This window comes from Strongylocentrotus purpuratus, unplaced genomic scaffold, assembly GCF_000002235.5.
Source record: "Strongylocentrotus purpuratus isolate Spur 01 unplaced genomic scaffold, Spur_5.0 spur5_scaffold_5, whole genome shotgun sequence".
NCBI lineage: Eukaryota > Metazoa > Echinodermata > Echinoidea > Camarodonta > Strongylocentrotidae > Strongylocentrotus > Strongylocentrotus purpuratus.
This window is the reverse complement of record NW_022145611.1, coordinates 24,389,869-24,402,421: the sequence shown is the minus strand read 5'-3', so window position 1 is coordinate 24,402,421 and position 12,553 is coordinate 24,389,869. Positions and strand designations below refer to the sequence as shown.

General features: G+C 45.9%; 1 long non-coding RNA gene across 1 annotated transcript; it reads right to left on the bottom strand.

The window, feature by feature from the left end:
- LOC115929753 lies at window positions 1-2,749 on the bottom strand. Its single transcript, XR_004066712.1, has 3 exons — window positions 2,632-2,749; window positions 2,335-2,427; window positions 1-1,892 (listed from the first exon to the last, which is right to left on the bottom strand). It is a non-coding gene; the product is annotated as an uncharacterized LOC115929753 (long non-coding RNA).
- Between the last annotated feature and the right edge of the window lie 9,804 nt (window positions 2,750-12,553).

Sequence of the window (12,553 nt, the reverse complement as noted above, 5' to 3'; positions counted from 1 at the left end):
CAAATGCCTTGGCAAGATAATATAAATATTGCTAATGAGACTATAGGTACATGTCCTCCTCATATTCGTCGTATTTTCCTATTCTATGCTAATCAAAAAAATTGTCAAACTACATTTCTAGTAAAGCAAGCCTACCAATACAACACTTATCTGTACGACACATCTTCCTTTTCTTCTTATCTTCATTTTCTTCTCTTCTTCTTTGTCGTATGTGATAGGAGCGATCTCTGTCCAATAATCATTATTATTAATAGTATTATTGTTATCATCATCTTTTCTACAGTTTACCAAGCTAATTAATATAGCAATCACAGACTAAACTTAAATCAAATATAACGGCGATAATCTATCATATATTCACCAACAAAATAATAATCCATACTATATCTCACCGGAAAATTGTCGTTACGTGAAGAGACGTCACAAGACGCAACAAAACGAAACGAAACGCAACGAAATGCGACGAGTGGCAACGAGGCATGCCGAGCCGCGAGGATTCGATACGAAACGTGTCCAATTCGAAAAGTTGGACACTTCATAGATTTTCTACAACGCAACAATCTTCCTGATATAGAGCTCGAAATTTTCTGAGATGGGTTAGGGTCAGATTCAAATTAGGCCCTTACACTACATTTATATTAATTAAGCCTAATGTGTAAATGTTATAGTTTATATTTTAAACTTAACTCAAACCCAACTTTGACACATCTCAGTAAATTTCAGAGCTCCATTAAGATCAGAAGTGATATTGTTGTATTGTTTACAGGCTAACCTTCACTTGCCCCGACATCTCAGTCTCAAGTTCATCTGAAGGTTCAGTCTCTGCATTCTCCCCTTCAATCCTGTGATCCAGCGGGAATATGATCCAAACAGTAGTTCATGAACATTCCATTTGATCAAAAAAATTGATTATCCAAAAGTCCGTCACGCTCCAATATTGTTCCATTTGCAAATGATCAGCACCGGTATTATTCCATATCTTGGGTCGTTGTGTAGATTGAGTATCATAACAATCATAAAGTTTGTCTTTATCTTGGATGTTTTCCGGCACAGTCCGATCAACAAACCTCTTGCAAGGTTCGAATCAGTCAGGCCGAATAGGCTAGTTCTCTTCAAGATTCTGAAATCAGATACTTCTCAGTTGAATTGTCCTCGGTTTATGACCGTCCGATTTGAAGGAATAGTGAAACCTGCTTAAGAATAAGCTATGCAGGGTTGCATTCTCGTGCAAGCATTTTTCTCCGACACAGACCAATCAACAAACCTCTTGCCAGGTTCATATCAGTCAGGTTGACATTTGTCTCTGGTGAGTTGTGTACACGATTCTGACAGATGATTCTCGATAATGTTGCTGTTAGTTAATAATATTTGAGAGAATAGTTCAGTAGTTCAATGTTGTTTTATTCCATCGTTTACATATCTGGAGATTCTGCTTCCAAAGCAGACGTCGCCGTGTTCATTTGAATATAACCATGATTGCTAATTTACGAGACAATTTAAATTGCTTGCTTGCTAAATAAGAAAACCTGATGAAACATGACCGCGTTTCTTTCAGAATGTAGAAAGTCGGACTGCAATATGTTTAGGCATCATCGTACGTAGTATGTCCATCGATGAATGAGGATTCCAAGGAAGATTTAAATTTACAGGTTTCTGGTGGAATGAAATCAAGTCTCCTCAATTATTATACAGAGTAGAGTGTCTTTACATATTTCTTTGCAAATCACCAATGGACAAAGAGATGAATCGCCATGTTCTCATCTCCTTAAAAATTAGTTCACGTCCACTGGAGAGGTGAAGAGGTACACTGAGTGTGTCTTGGTAAGGTCAATGACCCTGGCTAGATACTGCAACCCCGATTTACAGTAGTCCAGTGAACATCACCGACCGCCCTGGAAAAAAAAGTATATAGAACTGATTATTGTTTGTTTCGTTTTTCTAAATTGAAGCACTGTAAATATTTTTAGAATATTCGTTCTTTTAATTTTTCTTCTTTCCCTAGTCTCTATTATCGTAGAATTCCCAGGCACTCAATTTAAACCAATCTTTTTCATATAAGAATTGATTTCATGACAATATTCTTTTACCGATTTCAGGGGATGAATTCATTGCCACTGTTATGGATTGAAATCAATCTTCATCAAATTGAGCAAGTTATCACTGACAAGTGCCAAGAAAATAAACACCAAAATCGGCGAAAAAAATATTGCTATGAATGCAGTTTTCCACATGAAATGACTTGCAACAACAGCAAAGAATAATTTTAATATCAATTTTTACGGTCGTAATTTTTTTTGATATGTGGTATAAGTTTGAACATTGACCGATTCCTACCTGGTTGTAATCCTAGTCGTCGTCATCAGCTTGGTAGTCGCCCTGGTAGTGACTATGGTAGTCGTCCAGTTCGTCGTCGTCGTCTTCCCCACGCTGCAATATAAATGAATATATTTGTTTAATCAATCTAATCTGCCAGTAATGCTTCGCTCGATCACAGAAAACGCTATTCCGTACGTCCTTGATGAAACGCCAATTGCAAGAATGTAAATTGTAAATCGCAATGAGGGAGCATACCGTCATAATCTTTAATGTATTTATGTGGTAAAATGATTGAATTATGTCATTATTGTTTACCTGTTCTTCTTCAGGGACATCACCATAGTCATTATCCTGGTCGTAACCACCCTGCTCTTCTCTTTCGTCGATATCAACCTGGTAGGTCGACATCGTCCTCGTTGTTGCTGTTGGTCGTCACCCTGCAACATAATGAATAGATAATTGTAGTGTATTGTATGGTCAGTTACGAGTTACGACACAAGTCCCGTCCAGTACACGATGTAGGACCTGAAGTTGGCATATTAAACTTCTCATGGTCTTTGAGAATACATGGTTTTGGTAGAAATGGGCACACTAGAAGGTGTTTTATCGTCTTGCTTCTGTGTCTACGACTAAAAGGTGATTACTATACATGTAACATCATGACTAACATCAATGTTCCTCTTCAAGATCGTTGATAAAGTTATGTGGTAAAACGGTTCATATAATTTAACTACTGTGTACCTGGTCGTCACCTTTCGTCATCCTGGTCACCATCCTTGTCGTCATTAACCTTACAGTCGCCCTACCCGCCGTCATCCTGGTAGTCATCCTTCTCGCCATCAACCTAAAAGTAACCCTACCCGCCGCCACCCTTGTAGTCATCCTTCTCGCCGTAAACCTAAAAGTAACCCTACTCGCCGTCACCCTGGTAGTCATCCTTCTCGCCATCAACCTAAAAGTAACCCTACCCGCCGCCACCCTTGTAGTCATCCTCCTCGCCATCAACCTGAAAGTAACCCTACTAGCTGTCACCCTGGTAGTCATCCTTCTCGCCATCAACCTGAAAGTAACCCACACCGCCATCAACCTGATAATCATCCTTCTCGCCGTCAACCTGAAAGTAACCCTACTCGCCGTCACCCTGGTAGACATCCTTCTCGCCATCAACCTGAAAGTAACTCTACCCGCCGTCACTCTTGTAGTCATCCTTCTCGCCGTCAACCTGGAAGTAACCCTACCCGCCGTCACCCTGGTAGTCATCCTTCTCGTCATCAACCTAAAAGTAACCCTATCCACCGTCACCCTTGTAGTCATCCTTCTCGCCGTCAACCTGAAAGTAACCCTACCCGCCGTCACCCTTGTAGTCATCCTTCTCGCCATCAACCTGAAAGTAACCCTACCCGCCGTCACCCTGGTAGTCATCCTTCTCGCCATCAACCTGAAAGTAACCCTACCCGCCGTCACCCTGGTAGTCATCCTTCTCGCCGTCAACCTGAAAGTAACCCTACCCGCCGTCACCCTTGTAGTCATCCTTCTCGCCATCAACCTGAAAGTAACCCTACCCGCCGTCACCCTGGTAGTCATCCTTCTCGCCATCAACCTGAAAGTAACCCTACCCGCCGTCACCCTGGTAGTCATCCTCCTCGCCATAAACCTGAAAGTAACCCACACCGCCATCTACCTGATAGTCATCCTTCTCGCCATCAACCTAAAAGTAACCCTACCCGCCGTCACCCTTGTAGTCATCCTTCTCGCCATCAACCTGAAAGTAATCCTACCCGCCGTCACTTTGGTAGTCATCCTTCTCGCCATCAACCTGAAAGTAACCCTACTCGCCGTCACCCTTGTAGTCATCCTTCTCGCCATCAACCTGAAAGTAACACTGACCGCCGTTACCCTTGTAGTCATCCTTCTCGCCCTCAACTTGAAAGTAACCCTACCCGCCATCAACCTGATAGTCATCCTTCTCGCCATCAACCTGAAAGTAACCCTACCCGCCGTCACCCTTGTAGTCATCCTTCTCGCCATCAAACTGAAAGTAACCCTACCCGCCGTCACCCTGGTAGTCATCCTTCTCGCCATCAACCTGAAAGTAACCCTACCCGCCGTCACCCTGGTAGTCATCCTTCTCGCCATCCTTCTCGCCATCAACCTAAAAGTAACCATACCCGCCGTCACACTTGTAGTCATCCTTCTCGCCATCACTCTGGTAGTCATCCTTCTCGCCATCAACCTAAAAGTAACCCTACCCGCCGTCACCCTTGTAGTCATCCTTCTCGCCATCAACCTAAAAGTAACCCTACCCGCCGTCACCTCGGTAGTCATCCTTCTCGCCGTCAACCTGAAAGTAACCCTACCCGCCGTCACCCTTGTAGTCATCCTTCTCGCCATCAACCTGAAAGTAACCCTACTCGCCGTCACCCTGGTAGTCATCCTTCTCGCCATCAACCTAAAAGTAACCCTACCCGCCGTCACCCTTGTAGTCATCCTTCTCGCATTCAACCTAAAAGTAACCCTACCCGCCGTCACCTTGGTAGTCAATATTCTCGCCGTCAACCTGAAAGTAACCCTACCCGCCGTCACCCTTGTAGTCATCCTTCTCGCCATCAACCTGAAAGTAACCCTACTCGCCGTCACCCTGGTAGTCATCCTTCTCGCCATCAACCTGAAAGTAACCCTACCCGCCGTCACCCTTGTAGTCATCCTTTTCGCCATCAACCTGAAAGTAACCCTACCCGCCGTCACCCTGGCAGTCATCCTTCTCGCCATCAACCTGAAAGTAATCCTACCCGCCGTCACCCTGATAGTCATCCTTCTCTCCATCAACCTGAAAGTAACACTACCCGCCGTCACCCTGGTAGTCATCCTTCTCGCCATCAACCTGAAAGTAACCCTACTCGCCATCACCCTTGTAGTCATCCTTCTCGCCATCAACCTGAAAGTAACCCTACCCGCCGTCACCGTAGTAGTCATCCTCCTCGCCATCAACCTGAAAGTAACCCTACCCGCCGTCACCCTAGAGTAGTCATCCTCCTCGCCATCAACCTGAAAGTAAACCTACTCGTCGTCACCCTGGTAGTCATCCTTCTCGCCATCAACCTGAAAGTAACCCTACCCGCCATCACCCTGGTAGTCATCCTTCTCGCCATCAACCTGAAAGTAACCCTACTCGCCATCAACCTGAAAGTAACCCTACCCGCCGTCTCCCTGGTAGCCATTCTCGTCGCCATCAACCTTAAAGTAACCCTACCCGTCGTCACCCTGCTAGTCTATCCTTCTCGCCATCAACCTGAAAGTAACCCTACCCGCCATCACCGTGGTAGTCATCCTTCTCGCCATCAACCTGAAAGTAACCCTACCCGCCGTCTCCCTGGTAGTCATTCTCGTCGCCATCAACCTGAAAGTAACCCTACCCGCCGTCACCCTGGTAGTCATTCTCCTCGCCATCAACCTGAAAGTAACCCTACCCGTCGTCACCCTTGTAGTCATCCTCCTCGCCATCAACCTGAAAGTAACCATAGTCCCCATCACCCTGGTAGTCATCCTCCTCGCCATCAACATGAAAGTTACCCTACTCGCCATCAACTTGATAGTCATCCTTCTCGCCATCAACCTGAAAGTAACCCTACTCGCCATCACCCTGGTAGTCATCCTTCTCGCCATCAACCTGAAAGTAACCCTACTCGCCATCAACCTGATAGTCATCCTTCTCACCCTGGTAGTCATCCTTCTCGCGATCCTTCTCGCCATCAACCTGAAAGTAACCCTACTCGCCATCAACCTGATAGTCATCCTTCTCGCCATCAACCTGAAAGTAACCCTACTCGCCATCGCCCTGGTAGTCATCCTTCTCGCCATCAACCTAAAAGTAACCCTACCCGCCATCACCCTGGTAGTCATCCTTCTCGCCATCAACCTGAAAGTAACCCTACTCGCCATCGCCCTGGTAGTCATCCTTCTCGCCATCAACCTGAAAGTAACCCTACCCGTCGTCACCCTGGTAGTCATCCTTCTCGCCATCAACCTGAAAGTAACCCTACTCGCCATCACCCTGACAGTCATCCTTCTCACCATCAACATGAAAGTAACCCTACCCGCCGTCACCCTTGTAGTCATCCTCCTCGCCATCAACCTGAAAGTAACCCTAGTCGCCATCAAACTGGTAGTCATCCTCCTCGCCATCAACATGAAAGTAACCCTACACGCCGTCACCCTGGTAGTCATCCTTCTCGCCATCAACCTGAAAGTAACCCTACCCGCCGTCGCCCTGGTAGTCATCCTTCTCGCGATCCTTTTCGCCATCAACCTGAAAGTAACCTTCTCGCCATCAACCTGATAGTCATCCTTCTCGCCATCAACCTGAAAGTAACCCTACCCGCCATCACCCTGGTAGTCATCCTTCTCGCCATCAACCTGAAAGTAACCCTACCTGTCGTCACCCTGGTAGTCATCCTTCTCGCCATCAACCTGAAAGTAGCCCTACTCGCCATCACCCTGGTAGTCATCCTTCTCGCCATCAACCTGAAAGTAACCCTACCCGTCGTCACCCTGGTTGTCTATCCTTCTCGCCATCAACCTGAAAGTAACCCTACCCGCCGTCACCCTGGTAGTCATCCTTCTCGCCATCACCCTGAAAGTACACGCCGTCACCCTGGTAGTCATCCTCCTCGCCATCAACCTGAAAGTAACCCTACTCGCCATCACCCTGGTAGTCATCCTTCTCGCCATCAACCTGAAAGTAACCCTACTCGCCATCAACCTGATAGTCATCCTTCTCTCCATCAACCTGAAAGTAACACTACCCGCCGTCACCCTGGTAGTCATCCTTCTCGCCATCAACCTGAAAGTAACCCTACTCGCCATCACCCTTGAAGTCATCCTTCTCGCCATCAACCTGAAAGTAACCCTACCCGCCGTCACCGTAGTAGTCATCCTCCTCGCCATCAACCTGAAAGTAACCCTACCCGCCGTCACCCTAGAGTAGTCATCCTCCTCGCCATCAACCTGAAAGTAAACCTACTCGTCGTCACCCTGGTAGTCATCCTTCTCGCCATCAACCTGAAAGTAACCCTACCCGCCATCACCCTGGTAGTCATCCTTCTCGCCATCAACCTGAAAGTAACCCTACTCGCCATCAACCTGAAAGTAACCCTACCCGCCGTCTCCCTGGTAGCCATTCTCGTCGCCATCAACCTTAAAGTAACCCTACCCGTCGTCACCCTGCTAGTCTATCCTTCTCGCCATCAACCTGAAAGTAACCCTACCCGCCATCACCGTGGTAGTCATCCTTCTCGCCATCAACCTGAAAGTAACCCTACCCGCCGTCTCCCTGGTAGTCATTCTCGTCGCCATCAACCTGAAAGTAACCCTACCCGCCGTCACCCTGGTAGTCATTCTCCTCGCCATCAACCTGAAAGTAACCCTACCCGTCGTCACCCTTGTAGTCATCCTCCTCGCCATAAACCTGAAAGTAACCCACACCGCCATCTACCTGATAGTCATCCTTCTCGCCATCAACCTAAAAGTAACCCTACCCGCCGTCACCCTTGTAGTCATCCTTCTCGCCATCAACCTGAAAGTAATCCTACCCGCCGTAACCTTGGTAGTCATCCTTCTCGCCATTAACCTGAAAGTAACCCTACCCACCGTCACCCTTGTAGTCATCCTTCTCGCTGTCAACCTGAAAATAATCCTACCCGCCGTCACCTTGGTAGTCATCCTTCTCGCCATCAACCTGAAAGTAACCCTACTCGCCGTCACCCTTGTAGTCATCCTTCTCGCCATCAACCTGAAAGTAACACTGACCGCCGTTACCCTTGTAGTCATCCTTCTCGCCCTCAACTTGAAAGTAACCCTACCCGCCATCAACCTGATAGTCATCCTTCTCGCCATCAACCTGAAAGTAACCCTACCCGCCGTCACCCTTGTAGTCATCCTTCTCGCCATCAAACTGAAAGTAACCCTACCCGCCGTCACCCTGGTAGTCATCCTTCTCGCCATCAACCTGAAAGTAACCCTACCCGCCGTCACCCTGGTAGTCATCCTTCTCGCCATCCTTCTCGCCATCAACCTAAAAGTAACCATACCCGCCGTCACACTAGTAGTCATCATTCTCGCCATCACCCTGGTAGTCATCTTTCTCGCCATTAACCTAAAAGTAACCATACCCGCCGTCACACTTGTAGTCATCCTTCTCGCCATCACTCTGGTAGTCATCCTTCTCGCCATCAACCTAAAAGTAACCCTACCCGCCGTCACCCTTGTAGTCATCCTTCTCGCCATCAACCTAAAAGTAACCCTACCCGCCGTCACCTCGGTAGTCATCCTTCTCGCCGTCAACCTGAAAGTAACCCTACCCGCCGTCACCCTTGTAGTCATCCTTCTCGCCATCAACCTGAAAGTAACCCTACTCGCCATCAACCTGAAAGTAACCCTACCCGCCGTCTCCCTGGTAGCCATTCTCGTCGCCATCAACCTTAAAGTAACCCTACCCGTCGTCACCCTGCTAGTCTATCCTTCTCGCCATCAACCTGAAAGTAACCCTACCCGCCATCACCGTGGTAGTCATCCTTCTCGCCATCAACCTGAAAGTAACCCTACCCGCCGTCTCCCTGGTAGTCATTCTCGTCGCCATCAACCTGAAAGTAACCCTACCCGCCGTCACCCTGGTAGTCATTCTCCTCGCCATCAACCTGAAAGTAACCCTACCCGTCGTCACCCTTGTAGTCATCCTCCTCGCCATAAACCTGAAAGTAACCCACACCGCCATCTACCTGATAGTCATCCTTCTCGCCATCAACCTAAAAGTAACCCTACCCGCCGTCACCCTTGTAGTCATCCTTCTCGCCATCAACCTGAAAGTAATCCTACCCGCCGTAACCTTGGTAGTCATCCTTCTCGCCATTAACCTGAAAGTAACCCTACCCACCGTCACCCTTGTAGTCATCCTTCTCGCTGTCAACCTGAAAATAATCCTACCCGCCGTCACCTTGGTAGTCATCCTTCTCGCCATCAACCTGAAAGTAACCCTACTCGCCGTCACCCTTGTAGTCATCCTTCTCGCCATCAACCTGAAAGTAACACTGACCGCCGTTACCCTTGTAGTCATCCTTCTCGCCCTCAACTTGAAAGTAACCCTACCCGCCATCAACCTGATAGTCATCCTTCTCGCCATCAACCTGAAAGTAACCCTACCCGCCGTCACCCTTGTAGTCATCCTTCTCGCCATCAAACTGAAAGTAACCCTACCCGCCGTCACCCTGGTAGTCATCCTTCTCGCCATCAACCTGAAAGTAACCCTACCCGCCGTCACCCTGGTAGTCATCCTTCTCGCCATCCTTCTCGCCATCAACCTAAAAGTAACCATACCCGCCGTCACACTAGTAGTCATCATTCTCGCCATCACCCTGGTAGTCATCTTTCTCGCCATTAACCTAAAAGTAACCATACCCGCCGTCACACTTGTAGTCATCCTTCTCGCCATCACTCTGGTAGTCATCCTTCTCGCCATCAACCTAAAAGTAACCCTACCCGCCGTCACCCTTGTAGTCATCCTTCTCGCCATCAACCTAAAAGTAACCCTACCCGCCGTCACCTCGGTAGTCATCCTTCTCGCCGTCAACCTGAAAGTAACCCTACCCGCCGTCACCCTTGTAGTCATCCTTCTCGCCATCAACCTGAAAGTAACCCTACTCGCCGTCACCCTGGTAGTCATCCTTCTCGCCATCAACCTAAAAGTAACCCTACCCGCCGTCAAACTTGTAGTCATCCTTCTCGCATTCAACCTAAAAGTAACCCTACCCGCCGTCACCTTGGTAGTCAATATTCTCGCCGTCAACCTGAAAGTAACCCTACCCGCCGTCACCCTTGTAGTCATCCTTCTCGCCATCAACCTGAAAGTAACCCTACTCGCCGTCACCCTGGTAGTCATCCTTCTCGCCATCAACCTGAAAGTAACCCTACCCGCCGTCACCCTTGTAGTCATCCTTTTCGCCATCAACCTGAAAGTAACCCTACCCGCCGTCACCCTGGCAGTCATCCTTCTCGCCATCAACCTGAAAGTAATCCTACCCGCCGTCACCCTGGTAGTCATCCTTCTCGCCATCAATACTTCATGAGTGTGGAAATTACCTAACTAAAATAAACTTACTAAAAATGATGTATTAGGTTTATGTCGTTATCTAAATTGAACACATCTTACTGAACGCTTGCAGAAACACGAAGCCTATCCACTGTTGCTCCAATGTCACCCTCGTTGTCACCGTAGTCATTACCGTGTTCGTCATCGTGTGGCGTAGTCAAATCAGTGATCGTCCCCTCTCCTTTCTTTCACCTGTACAATGAGAACTCTTGCCAAAATCGCAACATATATTGAATAGATATTTGTCTTCACAATAATTCGAGTGAATAATTTTCTTCTTTTTGTTTGCATTCATACTTTTAAAAATATGTCTTTGCATTTCATAATCACAATACATTTTGCCCCGTTTTATTACCCATTTATTAACGATTCTTCTTCTCCTGAAGCTCTTTAATGTTGTGCATCTCCCTTCATAATGCATTCATGATTTCAGTCGAATGGTAATTATGAGACGTCGAATGGTAATTATGAGACTTATAATTGGCACGTGTCTTGTAACAGTACAACACCTGTTTCAACATAAACTTTGTCATTAGAAATATACTCGTGTTCATTCTGCCTTGATTTAATATATGATAAAATCTTTAGCAAACTTTTGAATACATACCTGATAATACTTACCTCCATAGATAAATGACACTTATATTTTCCAAGAGGTGTTGCATCAGTTTCCACTCACAGATGAAGAAAAACACAATTACACAATAGATACAAGGGAGATGGCATAATTAAACTGAGTCTTAAATCTTTGAGTTCGTTTCGGAGTTGCTGACGATGTACACATATATCAGAGTGGTGGGCCAGATCTTGAAAATGATCGACTTCCTCCTTGGTGCCGTGAATGTGGGATGTGAAGAAGGTGAACGCAGTCGATGGACAATAGCTGAACGAAGTCGACGCGGTTGTTCGTAGAGGTGACTGAAGTCCTGGAAGCATGTAGATATACTGCATTGTAGAACCTGAAAGACATGAAGAGAGCGAGTCCAAGCTATTTTGTCATATCCAAGATATATCAAAACATCTTATCACTTTATTAAGTCCCTAGTCGTAGTTCTTAAGCTTGAATCACAAGAGATATAGAGTAAATGACACTTCTGATGTCAATTTAAGGTCATAATTCCATAATACTCGGTAAAGCATGGAACACAAAATCACAAAAGATTTGCCCAGGAATAGGTGATAAAGGAAACTAGTGCAGTGAATGAAGTATGTGATAGATATGAGTCCTGCTTTTAATGAGTGTTACGACATATATCTCTAGAAAGACATTTTATTTAGTCTCTTCTTCTTTGTCGTATTTTCTCATATTTTTATGAATAGACCTAGTTTAATTGCTATGCTAAAAGAGTACCAATACGACACATATCTCTTAAAACATCTTCTCTTTCTTCTCTTATTCATTTTGTCGATTTCTCATCACTTTGATATGTAGTTACTATATAGGATACGATTTGAATATTTTAATGTGGGGATATTACCAATACGTCATTAATGCCTTGCTAATTATGATTGCTATGCATTTATTCTCTAAAAGACCATTAATTCTATTACAGTATTTGGTGAGAAATGATTTCCACACTGACTGTAAACATGAGAGCACGTTTTTTTAAATTTCCCATTCAAATGAATAATGTAAATTAATGCTACAATTTTAAATCATATCTTGATAATATTAGGTCTAACTGATTATAAAAAGCTAGTTAACATGGGAATATTACCATAAAGATGTAAGTATATCTTACCACAGAGAGATTCGTAACGCGACGAGAGGTGACGAGAGGTGACGAGACTTGATGAGATGAGACTTGATGAGATGTGACATGGTGTATCCAAATAATAAGGAATATTCAAATTGCCCCCCTGATTTTTAGAACGCAAGTCCTCCTGATATGGAACTCTACATTTTCTGAGATGGGTTAGAGCAAGATCAAATTAGACCATTACGCTACATTTATGTAAATTAGTCATATGATCAACTTCCCCATCGATGCCATGAACGTGGGATGTGAAGAGGCTGAACGTAGTCTATGGACGATAGCTTAACGAAGTCGACAAGATCAAAGAAGTCATGGATGTATGCAGGTACACCGCCAAGAA